The 20,000-nt window shown below is 49.3% G+C and overlaps 1 protein-coding gene across 7 annotated transcripts in view; it reads left to right on the top strand.

The window, feature by feature from the left end:
• The window catches only part of sli (slit guidance ligand), a 659,016-nt gene that overhangs the window by 333,619 nt on the left and 305,397 nt on the right, over positions 1-20,000 (top strand). The window lies entirely within an intron of this gene.

Genomic DNA, 20,000 nt, shown 5'->3' with positions numbered 1-20,000 from the left:
ACCAGGCAACAGGCAGACACACCGGGCAGGGCAACAGGCATACACACCAGGCAAACAGGCAGACACACCAGAAACAGGCAGACACACCAGGAAACAGGCAGACACAGGCCAGGAAACAGGCAGACCATGCACCAGGCGAGCGGCAACGGCAGACACACCAGGCAGCAGGTAACAGGCATACACACCAGGCAACAGGCAGACACCAGGCAACAGGCGACACACGCAGACCCAGGCAACAGGCAGATACACCGGCAACAGGGCAAGACACAGCAGGCAACAGGCAGATACGCAGGGCAACAGGCAGACCCCACAACAGGCATACAGGCAGCACCACAGGCACCAGGCAACAGGCATACACCAGGCAAGCAGGCAGACACACAGGAAACAAGGCAGAACACACACCGAAACAAAGGCAGACACACCAGGAAACAGGCAGACACCACAGGCAGGCAACAGGCAAGACACACCAGGAAACAGGCATACACACCATGCAACAGGCAACCCCAAGGCAGGCAGACACCAGGCACAGGCAGACACACTCCAGGCAACACGGCAGATACACCCAGGCAACAGGCAGACACACCAGGCAACAGGCAGACACACCAGGCAACAGGCAGGACACCTTAGGAACAGGCCAGGATACAATTAACAGGCAAACAGACATACACCAGGCAACAGGCAGATACACTAGGCCAGGCAACAAGGCAGGACACCACAGGCACAGAGGACACGCCAGGCAACAGGCAGACACACCAGGCAACAGGCAGACACCCCAGGCAACAGGCATACACCACAAGGCAGGCAGGGACACCAGGCAACAGGCAGACACACCCAGGCAACAGGCACATACGCATCCAGGCAACAGGCAGACACCAGGCAGAGACACCCAGCAACAGGCAGATATAACCCAGGCAACAGGCGGCATACACACCAGGCAACAGGCAGACAGGCACCAGGAAACAGGCAGGATACACCAGGAAACAGGCAGACACACCCAGGAAACAGGCAGACACACAACCAGGCAACAGGCAGACACACCAGGAAACAGGCATACACACCTATGGCAACAGGCAGACGGCCAGGCAACAGGCAGACACACCAGGCAACACGGCAGATACACCAGGCAACAGGCATAACTTAGGCCACAGGCAACAGGCAGAACACCAGGCAACAGGCAGACACACCAGGCAACAGGCAGACACACCTAGGCAACAGGCAGATACACCAGGCAACAGGCAGACACACTCCAGGCAACAGGCAGACACACTACGGCAACCAGGCAGACACGGCCAGGCAACAGGCAGACACCCAGGCAACAGGCAGACATCCCCAGGCCAAAAGGCATAACACACCAGGCAACAGGCAGACACCAGGCAACAGGCAGACACTATCCAGGCAACAGGCATACGCACCAGGCAACAGGCAGACACCAGGCAGAGACACCAGGCAACAGGCAGATACACCAGGCAACAGGCATACACACCAGGCAACAGGCAGACACACCAGGAAACAGGCAGACACACCAGGAAACAGGCAGACACACCAGGCAACAGGCAGACACCAGGCAACAGGCAGACACACCAGGCAACAGGCAGACACACCAGGAAACAGGCAGACACACCAGGAAACAGGCAGACACACCAGGAAACAGGCAGACACACCAGGCAACAGGCAGACACACCAGGAAACAGGCATACACACCATGCAACAGGCAGACGCCAGGCAACAGGCAGACACACCAGGCAACACGCAGATACACCAGGCAACAGGCATACACACCAGGCAACAGGCAGACACACCAGGCAACAGGCAGACACACCAGGCAACAGGCAGACACACCAGGCAACAGGCAGATACACCAGGCAACAGGCAGACACAGCAGGCAACAGGCAGATACAGCAGGCAACAGGCAGACACACCAGGCAACAGGCAGACACCCCAGGCAACAGGCATACACACCAGGCAACAGGCAGACACCAGGCAACAGGCAGACACACCAGGCAACAGGCATACGCACCAGGCAACAGGCAGACACCAGGCAGAGACACCAGGCAACAGGCAGATACACCAGGCAACAGGCATACACACCAGGCAACAGGCAGACACGCCAGGCAACAGGCAGACACACCAAGCAACAGGCAGACACACCAGGCAACAGGCAGACACCAGGCAACAGGCAGACACACCAGGCAACAGGCATACACACCAGGCAACAGAAAGACACCAGACAACAGGCAGACACACCAGGCAACAGGCAGATACACCAGGCAACAGGCATACACACCAGGCAACAGGCAGACACGCCAGGCAACAGGCAGACACACCAGGCAACAGGCAGACACACCAGGCAACAGGCAGACACACCAGGCAACAGGCAGATACACCAGGCAACAGGCAGACACACCAGGCAACAGGCAGACACGCCAGGCAACAGGCAGACACACCAGGCAACAGGCAGACACACCAGGCAAACACACCAGGCAATAGGCAGACACAGCAGGCAACAGGCAGACACAGCAGGCAACAGGCAAACACAGCAGGCAACAGGCAGATACAGCAGGCAACAGGCATACATACCAGGCAACAGGCAGACACAGCAGGCAACAGGCAGACACAGCAGGCAACAGGCAGACACACCAGGCAAACACACCAGGCAATAGGCAGACACAGCAGGCAACAGGCAGACACAGCAGGCAACAGGCAGACACAGCAGGCAACAGGCAGATACAGCAGGCAACAGGCATACACACCAGGCAACAGGCAGACACACCAGGCAACAGGCAGACACACCAGGAAACAGGCAGACACAGCAGGAAACAGGCAGACACACCTGGAAACAGGCAGACACACCAGGCAACAGGCAGACACAGCAGGCAACAGGCACACACAGCAGGCAACAGGCAGATACAGCAGGAAACAGGCAGACACACCAGGCAACAGGCAGACACACCAGGCAACAGGCATACACACCAGGCAACAGGCAGACACACCAGGAAACAGGCAGACACACCAGGAAACAGGCAGACACACCAGGAAACAGGCAGACACACCAGGCAACAGGCATACACACCAGGCAACAGGCAGACACCAGGCAACAGGCATACACACCAGGCAACAGGCAGACACACCAGGAAACAGGCAGACACACCAGGAAACAGGCAGACACACCAGGAAACAGGCAGACACACCAGGCAACAGGCATACACACCAGGCAACAGGCAGTCACCAGGCAACAGGCAGACACACCAGGCAACAGGCAGATACACCAGGCAACAGGCATACACACCAGGCAACAGGCAGACACGCCAGGCAACAGGCAGACACACCAGGCAACAGGCAGACACACCAGGCAACAGGCAGACACACCAGGCAACAGGCAGATACACCAGGCAACAGGCATACACACCAGGCAACAGGCAGACACGCCAGGCAACAGGCAGACACACCAGGCAACAGGCAGACACACCAGGCAACAGGCAGACACACCAGGCAACAGGCAGATACACCAGGCAACAGGCAGACACACCAGGCAACAGGCAGACACGCCAGGCAACAGGCAGACACACCAGGCAACAGACACACCAGGCAACAGGCAGACATACCAGGCAGCAGGCAGACACACCAGGCAACAGGCAGACACACCAGGCAACAGGCAGACACGCCAGGCAACAGGCAGACACACCAGGCAACAGGCAGACACACCAGGAAACAGGCAGACACACCAGGCAACAGGCAGACACACCAGGCAACAGGCAGACACACCAGGCAACAGGCAGATACACCAGGCAACAGGCATACACACCAGGCAACAGGCAGATACACCAGGCAACAGGCAGACACACCAGGCAACAGGCAGACACACCAGGCAACAGGCAGACACACCAGGCAACAGGCAGACACACCAGGCAACAGGCAGACACACCAGGCAACAGGCAGATACACCAGGCAACAGGCAGACACCCCAGGCAACAGGCAGACACACCAGGCAACAGGCAGACACACCAGGCAACAGGCAGACACACCAGGCAACAGGCAGACACACCAGGCAACAGGCAGACACACCAGGCAACAGGCAGACACACCAGGCAACAGGCAGACACACCAGGCAACAGGCAGACACACGAGGCAACAGGCAGACACACCAGGCAACAGGCAGACACACCAGGCAACAGGCAGACACACCAGGAAACAGGCAGACACACCAGGCAACAGGCAGACACACCAGGCAACAGGCAGACACACCAGGCAACAGGCAGATACACCAGGCAACAGGCAGACACAGCAGGCAACAGGCAGATACACCAGGCAACAGGCAGACACACCAGGCAACAGGCAGACACACCAGGCAACAGGCAGACACACCAGGCAACAGGCAGACACACCAGGCAACAGGCAGACACGCCAGGCAACAGGCAGATACGCCAGGCAACAGGCAGACACGCCAGGCAACAGGCAGACACACCAGGCAACAGGCAGACACACCAGGCAACAGGCAGACACACCAGGCAACAGGCAGACACACCAGGCAACAGGCAGACACACCAGGCAACAGGCAGACACACCAGGCAACAGGCAGACACACCAGGCAACAGGCAGACACACCAGGCAACAGGCAGACACACCAGGCAACAGGCAGACACACCAGGCAACAGGCAGACACACCAGGCAACAGGCAGACACACCAGGCAACAGGCAGACACACCAGGCAACAGGCAGACACACCAGGCAGGCATTAAGGAACAAATTCCAGTCACTGTTATCAACAAATTGGTGATCAGTATTCAGTGTTCATCCTGACCAAGCTAATTTACATATGTTATTAAAACATTCGTAAGCACCTTAATAATTTTATTTCTTATCCTAAGATATATATACATGTATAGATATATACATGTGTATGTATATATGTGTATATATATATATATATATATATATATATATATATATATATATATATATATATATATATATATATATATATATATATATATATATATATATATATAGTCATTGTGCAAAGTAGGTGTGTATGATGTTCCGTTACGGGAATGTAACTTGTTACATTCTCCGTGTTACTTGCAGGTTGAACACCTACCCCTGCTACTTGCACCATCCTCCGTGTTACTTGCAGGTTGAACACCTACCCCTGCTACTTGCACCATCCTCCGTGTTACTTGCAGGTTGAACACCTACCCCTGCTACTTGCACCATCCTCCGTGTTACTTGCAGGTTGAACACCTACCCCTGCTACTTGCACCATCCTCCGTGTTACTTGCAGGTTGAACACCTACCCCTGCTACTTGCACCATCCTCCGTGTTACTTGCAGGTTGAACACCTACCCCTGCTACTTGCACCATCCTCCGTGTTACTTGCAGTTTGAATACCTACCCCTGGTACTTGCACCATCCTCCGTGTTACTTGCAGGTTGAACACCTACCCCTGCTACTTGCACCATCCTCCGTGTTACTTGCAGGTTGAACACCTACCCCTGCTACTTGCACCATCCTCCGTGTTACTTGCAGGTTGAACACCTACCCCTGCTACTTGCACCATCCTCCGTGTTACTTGCAGGTTGAACACCTACCCCTGCTACTTGCACCATCCTCCGTGTTACTTGCAGGTTGAACACCTACCCCTGGTACTTGCACCATCCTCCGTGTTACTTGCAGGTTGAACACCTACCCCTGCTACTTGCACCATCCTCCGTGTTACTTGCAGGTTGAACACCTACCCCTGCTACTTGCACCATCCTCCGTGTTACTTGCAGGTTGAACACCTACCCCTGCTACTTGCACCATCCTCCGTGTTACTTGCAGGTTGAACACCTACCCCTGCTACTTGCACCATCCTCCGTGTTACTTGCAGGTTGAACACCTACCCCTGCTACTTGCACCATCCTCCGTGTTACTTGCAGGTTGAACACCTACCCCTGCTACTTGCACCATCCTCCGTGTTACTTGCAGGTTGAACACCTACCCCTGCTACTTGCTCCATCCTCCGTGTTACTTGCAGGTTGAATACCTACCCCTGGTACTTGCACCATCCTCCGTGTTACTTGCAGGTTGAACACCTACCCCTGCTACTTGCACCATCCTCCGTGTTACTTGCAGGTTGAACACCTACCCCTGCTACTTGCACCATCCTCCGTGTTACTTGCAGGTTGAACACCTACCCCTGCTACTTGCACCATCCTCCGTGTTACTTGCAGGTTGAACACCTACCCCTGCTACTTGCTCCATCCTCCGTGTTACTTGCAGGTTGAATACCTACCCCTGGTACTTGCACCATCCTCCGTGTTACTTGCAGGTTGAACACCTACCCCTGCTACTTGCACCATCCTCCGTGTTACTTGCAGGTTGAACACCTACCCCTGCTACTTGCACCATCCTCCGTGTTACTTGCAGGTTAGGCAACATCTAATCCCAGATTAGTACACAACATGTTGCTACGTTACTGTCTGCCCGACACACTTTACAACCCACAACTCACAACAGACAATTCGGATAACAAACCTGAGGCGGACATTTCGCACCCATCGTGGACTATTATCAAAACACAAATCACAAGATATGATCCAAGGAAGACCTACAATGCTGTCTACAAGGCCTCCCTCAATCCCACTGAATTGTGGGTTAATTGTGAATTGTCGCAGGCTAGGTATTGTGGCTATATTCTTTAATTAATACCAGTTTGGGTTGAGAAAGAGGAGAGAACAAGAGGAAGGAAGGAGCACTGCAGCAGGCCTACTGGACCATGCCAGGTCGGTCCAAGTTACCTACTGGCCCATGCTAGGTCGGTCCAAGTTACCTACTGGCCCATGCTAGGTCGGTCCAAGTTACCTACTGGCCCATTCTAGGTAGGTCCAAGTCACCTATTAGCCCATGCTAGGTAGGTCCAAGTCACCTATTAGCCCATGCTAGGTAGGTCCAAGTCACATAAGAACACAGGAAAGTTTAATAAACTGAAGACATCAATTCCGGGCTGAGGGGACTGATTACCCCAGACTCCTCAGTCATCTTTCACCTTTCTCTGCAGTGTAAATGGTTTACAAAAGCAACAAGTCGTGCAACATTTTGGAATCTTTACTGAAGAAACGTTTCGCCAGCCAGCGACCTCTTCAGTCCAATACAAGAAGAACGATGGAAGAGCTTGAGGTAATCAGTCCCACGCATTGAGGAAGGAGCACTGTATCAGGCCTACTGGCAGGTTCAACTCACACCCACTCATGTATTTGTCTACTCTATTTTTAAAGCTACATAAGGTTTAAACTTCTATGATGGTACCCGGGAGTTTCTTTCACTCATCCACAACTCTACTGCCAAATCAGTGTTTTCCTATATCCTTTCTAAGTCTAAACTTATCCAATTTGAGTAAGTTCTTGTTGTGTTCGTGTTGGTTCCTGATAAGCCAGGCTGTGGTTTGCTCTGTGCACTGAGTGAGAGTAACAGCCAGGTTGATCAGGTTCGGAGAGATTCTCTATTTTATTTCTGGATGGGTGGTGGTGTGGGCTGGTAGGTGGGCAGGTAGGTGGGCAGGTAGGTGGGCTGGTAGGTGGGCTGGTAGGTGAGCGGGTAGGCGGGTGGTGACGAGCTGTGAGGCTAGTTTTTGCTTCTAGCCACCTATCCATCACTCTAGCCGCCCATTTCCGAACCCGCCCACACTGCTACCACCCACCCCACTCACCCACTCTCACTCACCTCCCCCAATGGGTTCCACCCACAAATACACCCCATCTGACAACTTTCAACGCTGTGTAACTATCTTATGGAATAGTATAGCAATACTGTTGGTGCCTTCCTTCCTTCCTTCCTTCCTTCCTTCCTTCCTTCCTCCCTTCCTTCCTTCCTTCCTGCCGGCCTGCCTGTCGGCCTTCCTTCCTGCCTGCCTGCCGGCCTTCCTTCCTGCCTGCCTGCCTGCCGGCCTTCCTTCCTGCCTGCCTGCCTGCCTGCCTGCCGGCCTTCCTTCCTTCCTTCCTTCCTGCCTGCCTGCCTGCCTGCCTTCCTTCCTTCCTTCCTTCCTTCCTACCTACCTGCCTGTCTACCTACCTACCTGCCTAACTGCCTATCTACCTACCTGTCTACCTACCTACCTGCCTACCTACCTATCTACCTGCCTACCTACCTACCTGCCTACCTACCTATCTACCTGCCTACCTACCTACCTGCCTACCTACCTACCTGTCTACCTACCTACCTGCCTGTCTACCTACCTACCTACCTGCCTGCCTACCTACCTACCTGCCTGTCTACCTACCTACCTGCCTACCTACCTATCTACCTGCCTACCTACCTACCTGTCTACCTACCTACCCGCCTGTCTACCTACCTACCTGCCTGTCTACCTACCTACCTACCTGCCTGCCTACCTACCTACCTGCCTGTCTACCTACATACTTCCCTCACTCCCTCCTTGCCTGCCTCAGAGAATTTCACGGTACTCTGGGGGTACCCGTGACGATGGTATGATTGACAGTGGTGGTACTTCCAGCCCGGCCAGATATTTAATAATATCAATATTCTGCTCTGAGAGTGCCGTTACACAGGCGTGTTATAATGAACGCTTACAACACACTCATCATTATGAATTCATCATTCTGGCTCAATTCTGAGAGAGAGAGAGAGAGAGAGAGAGAGAGAGAGAGAGAGAGAGAGAGAGAGAGAGAGAGAGAGAGAGATCCTTGAGACAATAATCTCAAGACAAATGACAGATTTTTTTGACTACCACTCACTACTTTGTGATCGTCAATATGGCTTCAGGAAAGGTTACTCTGCTGCTGATCTGTTGTTAAACCTCTCCACTAAGTGGCACCAGTCACTGGATGAATCCAAAGTCAGCTGTGTGGTAGCACTGGACATTGCTGGCGCTTTCGACCGGGTGTGGCACCAGGGCCTCTTAGCAAAACTTCAAGCACTGGGAATTGCAGGCTCTACGCTATGTCTCCTCAGTGATTACCTTCATGGTAGATCTCTAAGTGTAGTTCTCAATGGAACGGAATCAGCAAGACATCCTATTGGGGCAAGTGTTCCACAAGGAAGTGTGCTGGGTCCACTGTTATGGAATGTCTACTTCAACGACCTTCTTCATCTCATCCCAGAATCCCATGCATATGCAGACGACTGTACACTGACATTCACTTATCCAAGAGAAGAAATGCCAGCTGCTCTAAGCTACATCAATCATCAGCTGAGAGCTGTATCAGCTTGGGGAAATAGATGGCAAGTAACATTTGCACCTGAGAAAAAACAAATGATGATCGTCTCTAGGCACCATGATGGTAATGCTGCTGCAGTAGTAAGGATGAATGGGAGGGTCTTGGCACCTGAAGAAGAAGTTGATATCCTTGGGGTGAAATTTGACTCCAAACTAACCATGAAGAACCATGTTGTAAATCTTGCAAACAAGGCAGCCAGGAAGCTTACAGCACTTCGCCGTGTCTCGCATCTACTTGACAGTAGGGGTTGCAAGATTCTGTACGAGGCACAAGTACGCTCACACCTTGAGTATTCTCCACTTTCTTGGTTTGCCTGCCCCCCCCCCCCTCTCATCTGCGACTGCTTGACAGAGTAGAGAACAGAGCAAGACGTCTCATCTCTCGCCTGGACCCATCCTGGATAGATCTGTCATTTCAGCAGAGCCTTCAACATAGGAGGGATGTGGGTGGCCTTACTGTTATGTACAAGGCCAATATTGTCAAAGTACCACACTTGGATCCACTTCAAGGACAGCGTGAAACAAGCTTTTATGCCACAAGACGGGCAGAAAGCAGCAACTTCACTCTGGCTGTACCCTTCTCCAGAACATCACTCCATCTGAGATCATATATACCCAGGATGACTCGAGTCTGGAACACATTCGTACAGCATAATGATGTCAACGAGATAAAGTCAGTTGATCAAATGAAAATGCTGGCCCACAGATGGCTCCAACTTCATCCTGTTTCCTACTTGTATGTCTCATAACAATAAAAATGCTTTCAAATGAGCTGATGTAGGTAACAGCTCTTAGCTTGTCAATAAAGCTAGGGATCCTTAACCTTGTCAAACCCTGTATGAAAAGAGAGAGAGAGAGAGAGAGAGAGAGAGAGAGAGAGAGAGAGAGAGAGAGAGAGAGAGAGAGAGAGAGAGAGAGAGAGAGAGAGAGAGTGAGAGAGAGAGAGAGAGAGAGAGAGTGAGAGAGAGAGAGAGAGAGAGAGGAGTTCCCCCTCGTATGAATCAAACATAATTGTCTCTCATTCTCCAGGCATTCTATCACCCCTTACAAGTTTAGTGCTTCACAATGGAAAGAAAAGAAATATATTTACCATCATTCGTTCAATAGATGTGCAGATAGAAGTGGGTTAGAGTAATGTGGTATACTGTACCAGTTACTAGTACACACACACACACACACACACACACACACACACACACACACACACACATACACACACACACACACAGGAGGGTCAGGGGAGACATGATAACGACATATAAAATACTGCGTGGAATAGACAAGGTGGACAAAGACAGGATGTTCCAGGGAGGGGACACAGAAACAAGCGGCCACAATTGGAAGTTGAAGACACAAATGAGTTAGAGAGATAGTAGGAAGTATTTCTTCAGTCATAGAGTTGTAAGGCAGTGGAATAGCCTAGAAAATGACGTAGTGGAGGCAGGAACCATACACAGTTTTAAGACGAGGTTTGATAAAGCTCATGGAGCGGGGAGAGAGAGGGCCTAGTAGCAACCGGTGAAGAGGCGGGGCCAGGAGCTAGGACTCGACCCCTGCAACCACAAATAGGTGAGTACAAATAGGTGCGTACACACACACACACAAGGATGACCCCTGCTTTCATTATCCTTCATTTCTATCTGGCCCTGACTTCAACAAGAACATTCACGGTCCTGAGAGTGGACTCTCAAGCACTCTTAACACACTACGCTCTCTCTACGTCACCCAGCTCTTGCTTTTACCAAAATATTTCCTACAACTAGTATAAGGTGGTAGACAGTAGTCATCCAGGGAGCTACTACTACTACTATCACTGCTACTACTACTACTATCACTACTACTACTACTATCACTGCTACTACTACTACTATCACTACTACTATCACTACTACTACTACTATCACTGCTACTACTATCACTACTACTACTACTATCACTGCTACTACTACTACTATCACTACTACTATCACTACTACTACTACTATCACTGCTACTACTATCACTACTACTACTACTATCACTACTACTACTACCATAACTGCTTCTACTACTATCACTACTACTACTACTATCACTACTGCTACTACTATCACTACTACTACTACTATCACTGCTTCTACTACTATCACTACTACTACTACTACTACTATCACTACTACTACTACTATCACTACTACTATACTACTATCACTACTACTACTACTATCACTGCTTCTACTACTATCACTACTACTACTACTATCACTGCTTCTACTACTATCACTACTACTACTACTATCAGTTACTACTACTACTATCACTACTACTACTATCACTGCTTCTACTACTATCACTACTACTATCACTACTACTACTACTATCACTTACTACTACTATCACTACTACTATCAATACTACTATCACTACTACTATCAATACTACTATCACTACTACTATCATTACTACTACCACTGCTACTACTAGCACCACCACCACTGGCTATCACCCCCTCTCTCCCACTGCTTACACTCTAAACTCCTCCACCCACTAATCCCACTAAGCTAATTTGCATATTGGAGAAGAGTACCTAAGCCACAATCAAAGTTTTCTATTATTTTTACAGATTTTTTCGAGACCGTGATGGCTCCAGTCCTCTCTCTCTCACTCCAATGTAAACAAGAAAATTGTGAAGCCTCAAACTAGGTTTCTTTTTTCAGTTTATTGATGTACAAATATTGATGACCATAAGGTACCTGTGCCCGACCTGTGGTCTGTCTTCAGAGTCCTTCAGCAACTCCTGAGGTCAGGTGGCAGGGAGAGAGAGAGAGATGGAGAGGCTTCCAGCATCCCCATGAACTTTCAGGAGTGATGGAGAGGTTTCCAGCATCCCCATGAACCTTCAGGAGTGATGGAGAGGCTTCCAGCATCCCCATGAACCTTCAGGAGTGATAGAGAGACTTCCAGCATCCCCATGAACCTTCAGGAGTGATGGAGAGACTTCCAGCATCCCCATGAACCTTCAGGAGTGATGGAGAGGTTTCCAGCATCCCCATGAACCTTCAGGAGTGATGGAGAGACTTCCAGCATGCCCATGAACCTTCAGGAGTGATGGAGAGACTTCCAGCATCCCCATGAACCTTCAGGAGTGATGGAGAGACTTCCAGCATGCCCATGAACCTTCAGGAGTGATGGAGAGACTTCCAGCATCCCCATGAACCTTCAGTAGTGATGGAGAGGTTTCCAGCATCCCTGGCAGCCTCTTGGAACACGTCTTAGTCAAAGTGTCACAACGTTTCGCCCCTCGACTGTGTCTCTGGCAAATTCAATCCACTTTAAGAGCGCAATATTGTTATTCCACATTTCGCCCGTGGAGGTGGTGGTGATTGTGGTTGTGTAGTGGTAGTAGTGATTGTGTAGTGGTAGTGGTCATTGTGGTTGTGATGGTGGTGGCGATTGTGGCTGCAGTAGTAGTGGTGACTGTGGTTGTGATATAGGTGGCGATTGTGGTTGCACAGTGGTAGTGGTGATTGTGGTTGTGATGGTGGTGGCGATTGTGGTTGTAGAGTAGTGGTTATGGTGATTGTGGTTGTAGAGTAGTGGTAGTGGTGATTGTGGCTGTGATGATGGTGGTGATTGGTGGTTGTATGGTGGTGACTGTGGTTGTGATGGTGGTGGTAATTGTGGTTGTATAGTGGTAGTAGTGATTGTGGTTGTATAATGGTAGTGGTGACTGTGGTTGTGATGGTGGTGGTGATTGTGGTTGTATAGTGGTAGTGGTGATTGTGGTTGTGATGGTGGTGGTGATTGTGGTTGTAGTGGTATTGGTGATTGTAGTTGTATAGTGGTAGTGGTGATTGTGGTTGTGATGGTGGTGGTGATTGTGGTTGTATAGTGGTAGTGGTGATTATTGTGGTTGTAGTGGTGACTGTGGTTGTACAGTGGTAGTGGTGATTGTGGTAGTATAGTGGTAGTGGTTATTGTGGTTGTGATGGTGGTGGTGACTGTGGTTGCATAGTGGTAGTGGTGATTGTGGTTGTATAGTGGTAATGGTGACTGTGGTTATAGTGGTAGTGGTGACTGTGGTTGTCATGGTAGAGGTGATTGTGGTTGTGATGGTGGTGGTGACTGTGGTTGTAAAGTAGTGGTGGTAGGGGAGGGAGGTAAGGTGATCCGACAGAATGCGGGCCAAGATAGGGGAGGGGTCACCTTACCAGTGCTGTGACCCCAATATGTGACCCCAAGATACAGCAAGACTGTGACCCCCAAGACACACACAGAGACGGGGCCAGGAGCTGTGAACCGACCCCTGCAACCACAAAAAGGTGAGCGCGCACACACACATAGTTTATGGAGAATTCTCAAAGGAATTCACCCTTGAGGGATACTTGCTGGTGAGGGGGTATCCCTTAAGGTATCCCCCACAGAGGTATTCCCTACAGTGACTTATTCCTCACAGTCAGGCATTCAAGGTATCCCCCACATGGAGGTATCCCCAGAGAAATATACCTGGAGGTATCCCTAGAGGTATATCTGTAGGTATCTCCAGAAAGGTGCACTTGGAGGTATCCCCCAGAGGTATAACTGGAAGTATGTCCAGAGGTATACCTGGAGGTATCCCTACACAGAGAGGTACACCTGGATGTATCCCCCCTAGAGAGGTATACCTGGAGGTATCCCCCTAGAGAGGCAAGGTATCCCTCACAACACAGTGGTCAAGTGTGCACAGTTCTGGTCCGCCATGTAACACTGTTTTTGCTTCCTTTTTTTGCTTTTGTTGTTCACGGTGACCGAGAACCACAACAACTTCACCAGTAATTGTTGTTGTTGTTGTTGATATCCTGCCCCCTCCCCCCTCCCCTCCCCCCTCCCCCCCTCCCCCACCCCCCACACACTGGCAAGGCATCCAGTGTCATCAGTGGTCTTGAAAACCCACAAGTTGAAGACTGAGACACTTAAGCAACATATGGGAATCTGTATTGAAGAAACGTTTCGCCACACAGTGGTTTCATCAGTCCAAAACAAAGCAGAAAGGTGTAAAGAGAGGGTGGGAGGGGGGTCTGAGGTAATCAGTCCCTCAGCCTGGAATCGATAGGTTGAGTCCATCAGTCTTGTAGAAAGTACAACATATGGTGGGAGAAGTGGCTTATATGCTGTAGTCAGTTGAGTCGAAGCAGGAGGGATCTTGATACAAGGAACCACAGGGCGTACATAAGAGCATAAAAAAGGAGCACTGCAGCAGGCCTACTGGCACATGCTAGGCAGGTCCAAGTCACATCCACTTAAGAAGCAGCACTGAGAAATGGTATGGTAATACCGACAAGATGTGGAAAAAGACACTTACGTACAGTTTCTCCAAGGTTGGTGGACTGATTACATCATCCTATCACTACACCTGCTGCCTCTGTATTTGACTGAAGAAGTCTACTGTGTAGGTGAAACATTTCATCATTAAAGATACCCAACTGTTGAACATGTGTCTTAATCTTCAAGATTTCTGGTACACGGGATCAACTTTGTCATCCTCCTTTGTACGTTTTCCAGAGCATTTATATCCATTCTGTAATACAGTGACCAGAACTGTGCAGCATAATCTATGAGGACTCCTATTATTGATGCTTCGTGATATGAAGCCAAGGATTCTGTTAGCTTTATTGCGAACACTTATGCACTGTTGTCTTGGCTTTAGATTACTGGTAACCAGAACTCCTAAACCCTTTTCGGAAGCAGTAATATTAAGATCTACATTATTTAGTTTATATGTGGCATGGTTATTTTTCTGTGCAATATTTAGAACTTTGCATTTGTCTATATTAAACAGCATTTGCCACTTATACCATACCACGGGCGGAGTTAGAACCTGCAATCACAGAGTCATAAAACTCCAGACCGACGCGTTAGCCACTGGGCCAGCTGACTACAATAAGATTCATCGTGGTAGGGTTTGTTTGCAATCGTGTCTTTACGATTCCGTGAATCATCTGATACTTATCCGACCACTGAATCAGTCTATTCAAATCTTCCTGGAGTGCTCTAATGTCCTCGTAGGAATGAATTCGGCGGCCTATTTTGGTGTCATCGGCAAACTTGCTGTTCCTATTTATTCTCTCATCTATGTCGTTTATGTAAATTGTGAACAACGAAGGTCCCAACACTGACCCCTGTGACGCTCCTGACGCGCCTCCACTCAGATTTCTCCCCATTTATGCAAACTCTCTGTTGCCCATCTGTCAATCACGCCTCTATCCAGGAAAAAATTTCTCCTCTTCCGTGTACCTTAATCTTTCTCATATACCATACCTGTAGCAGCAGAAACCACAGCAAGTAGCGACAGGAACCACAGCAAGTAGCGACAGGAACCACAGCAAGTAGCGTAGCAAGAACCACAGCAAGTAGCGGCAGAAGATGGTGTTTGTGTGAACGAAAGAATGTCATTATCCACGACATTAACTAAGTGATCCCAAACACTGACCAGACTGCCATCTCTCAGCACCCAGAGAGACAGACAGAGACAGAGAGAAAGAGAGAAATTACCTAGCACGGGGAGGTGCAACTACGGGCCCGTGGGCCCGTATACAATATATATATATATATATATATATATATATATATATATATATATATATATATATATATACAGCAATAAAGAGAGACAGCAGACAGGCTCTGAGCTCCTCCTCTGCCTGGTGCTCAACTAATTGCAGAAGACATTAACATATCTTGCAAGGTGACACTCCAGACATTCCTTGGCCGGAGCACACCCAAGGTATATGTCACTCTGCTGTGGTCTGTCACAGCAGACACACTAATAGAAGGTGATACTGTTGTGGTGTGTCACAGCAGACACTGATGGAAGGTAACACTGTTGTGGTGTGTCACATCAGACACTGATGGAAGGTGCCGTCACAGCAGCACACCACAAGGTATATGTCACTGATGGAAGGTGACACTGTTGTGGTGTGTGCTGTGGTCTGTCACAGCAGAGCAGACACTGATAAGGTAGAAGACACACTGATGGAAGGTGACACTGTTGTGGTGTGTCACAGCAGACACACTGATGGAAGGTGACACTGTTGTGGTGTGTCACAGCAGACACTGATGGAAGGTAACACTGTTGTGTGTTACAGCAGACACTGATGGAAGGTAACACTGTTGTGGTGTGTCACAGCAGACACTGATGGAAGGTGACACTGTTGTGTGTCACAGCAGACACTGATGGAAGGTGACACTGTTGTGTGTCACAGCAGACACTGATGGAAGGTGACACTGTTGTGTGTCACAGCAGACACTGATGGAAGGTGACACTGTTGTGTGTCACAGCAGATACACTGATGGAAGGTGACACTGTTGTGGTGTGTCACAGCAGACACTGATGGAAGGTAACACTGTTGTGTGTCACAGCAGACACTGATGGAAGGTGACACTGTTGTGGTGTGTCACAGCAGACACTGATGGAAGGTAACACTGTTGTGGTGTGTCACAGCAGACACACTGATGGAAGGTAACACTGCTGTGTGCTACAGCAGACACGGATGGAAGGTGACACTGTTGTGGTGTGTCACAGCAGACACACTGATGGAAGGCAACACTGTTGTGTGCTACAGCAGACACTGATGGAAAGTGTGTCACAGCAGACACACTGATGGAAGGTGACACTGTTCTGGTGTGTCACAGCAGACACACTGATGGAAGGTAACACTGTTGTGTGTCACAGCAGACACACTGATGGAAGGTAACACTGTTGTGGTGTCACAGCAGACACTGATGGAAGGTGACACTGTTGTGGTGTGTCAAAGCAGACACACTGATGGAAGGTAACACTGCTGTGTGCTACAGCAGACACTGATGGAAAGTGTGTCACAGCAGACACACTGATGGAAGGTAACGCTGTTCTGGTGTGTCACAGCAGACACTGATGGAAGGTAACGCTGTTCTGGTGTGTCACAGCAGACACTGATGGAATGTAACACTGTTGTGTGTTACAGCAGACACTGATGGAAGGTAACACTGTTGTGTCACAGCAGATACACTGATGGAAGGTGACACTGTTGTGGTGTGTCACAGCAGACAAACACCGAGCAACACAGCAACAAAGGTAGCCAGACAGCTGGTAGCCAGACAGCTGGTAGCCAGACAGGTGGTACCCTAGACATCATCCTCTAATCTAACACTAACCCATTGGGTTTAAAACCTATCGACTACACAATCCTCATTAAACAAGTCAACAATACATTAGTTCCTAAACTAAACAGAGCATACACAGAGAAATACAAACATACACAGAGAAATACACACATACACAGAGAAATACACACATACATAGAGAAATACAAACATACACAGAGAAATACAAACATACACAGAGAAATGCACACATACACAGAGAAATACACACATACACAGAGAAATACAAACATACACAGAGAAATACAAACATACACAGAGAAATGCACACATACACAGAGAAATACACACATACACAGAGAAATACAAACATACACAGAGAAATACAAACATACACAGAGAAATGCACACATACACAGAGAAATACAAACATACACAGAGAAATACAAACATACACAGAGAAATACACACATACACAGAGAAATACAAACATACACAGAGAAATACAAACATACACAGAGAAATACAAACATACACAGAGAAATACAAACATACACAGAGAAATACACACATACACAGAGAAATACAAACATACACAGAGAAATACAAACATACACAGAGAAATACACACATACACAGAGAAATACAAACATAAACAGAGAAATACAAACATACACAGAGAAATACAAACATACACAGAGAAATACACACATACACAGAGAAATACAAACATACACAGAGAAATACAAACATGCACAGAGAAATACAAACATACACATCTGAATGTATACACATACACCCCTGCATATGTCAGGTACGACAGTTAATGACACATGCCATCAGCATCTGACACATGACACTCACAGGTGACATATGACACTAGCAGCTTACACATGACACCAGTAGCAGACACATGACACCAGGAGAAGACACATGACACCAACAGCTGATACATGACACCAGCAGCAGACACATGACACTAGGAGCAGACACATGACACCAGCAGCTGATACATGACACCAGCAGCTGACACATGACACTAACAGCTGGCACAACACCAGCAGCTGACACATGACACCAGCGGCTGACACATGACACCAGAAGCTGACACGTGACACCAGCAGCTGACACATGACACCAGAAGCTGACACGTGACACCAGCAGCTGACACATGATACCAGAAGCTGACACATGACACACCATTTTCTACACAGCTATGAAGACTGCCTGTCTTCAGAGCTGTCTGCCTGTCTGTCTACCTGACTGTCTGCCTGCCTATATGGCTATCTGCCCGTTTACCTGACTGCCAGTCTTCCTGCCTAACTATTTGCCTGTCTACCTACCTGCCATACTGCCTACCTACCTTCATATTTACCTACCTACCTACCTACCTGCCTGCCTGCCTGCCTGCCTACCTACCTACCTACCTACCTACTTACCTGCCTGCCTGCCTGCCTGCCTGCCTACCTACCTACCTGACTACCTACCTACCTACCTGACTGCCTACCTACCTGCCTACCACTGTACAGGTTAGTGTTACAGGTCATCCCGGAGTGAGCTGTAAGAGTCACACGACCCCCGAGGTCACCTTACACAGGCCAGAGGTCAACAAGGCAGGTTACTACAGGTCAGAAATCACCCACAGTGCACAAAGAAATAGCCAGCCTGTCCTCAGTCTTACGTTGAACGATAAAATGAGAGAGACTGATGAATAACACATGTACAAGACTTGGATGTCTTTAATTCCGGCACGTTTCGCCCTTGTAGTAGGTTTCTTCAGTCGAATACGGGAGAATATAACACTGGAGGCAGTAGAAGTGGGGAGGAAATTTTGAGGGGGGTCAGTCCCTCAGTTATGATAGGGGGGTCAGTCCCTCAGTTGTGATAGGGGGGTCAGTCCCTCAGTCATGAAAGGTCAGTCCCTCAGTCATGACAGGAGGTCAGTCCCTCAGTCATGACAGGAGGTCAGTCCCTCAGTCATGACAGGAGGTCAGTCCCTCAGTCATGACAGGAGGTCACTCACTCAGTCATGACAGGAGGTCACTCCCTCAGTCATGACAGGAGGTCAGTCCCTCAGTCATGACAGGAGGTCAGTCCCTCAGTCATGACAGGAGGTCAGTCCCTCAGTCATGACAGGAGGTCACTCCCTCAGTCATGACAGGAGGTCAGTCCCTCAGTCATGACAGGAGGTCACTCCCTCAGTCATGACAGGAGGTCACTCCCTCAGTTTAGCACTACCAAACGTGTCAGTAACATGGTTTTAAGTTAGTGTATGTGTATTTGTTTTATGAGAAGTTGTATGCTAGTCTTTGATGGTTGCAGGGGTCGAGTCACAGCTCCTGGCCCCGCCTCTTCGCTGGCCACTACTAGTCCTTATACCTCTTGTGTGTGTGTGTGTGTGTACTCACCTAGTTGTACTCACTCACCAAGCTCCTGGCCCCGCATCTTCACTGGTCGCTACTAGGTCACTCTCCCTGAACCGTGAGCTTTATCATACTTCTGCTTAAAGCTATGTATGGATCCTGCCTTCACTACATCGCTTCCCAAACTATTCCACTTCCTGTGTGTGTGTGTGTGTGTGTGTGTGTGTGTGTGTGTGTGTGTGTGTGTGTGTGTATGTGTGTGTTAGTTACCATTTTGTCCTAGGCACATGTCGATTAGACACTAGGCCTGTTGTAGGTGTGTAGGT

Source organism: Cherax quadricarinatus, chromosome 83 (assembly GCF_038502225.1).
Source record: "Cherax quadricarinatus isolate ZL_2023a chromosome 83, ASM3850222v1, whole genome shotgun sequence".
Lineage (NCBI taxonomy): Eukaryota > Metazoa > Arthropoda > Malacostraca > Decapoda > Parastacidae > Cherax > Cherax quadricarinatus.
This window is presented reverse-complemented; position numbering and strand designations above follow the sequence as displayed.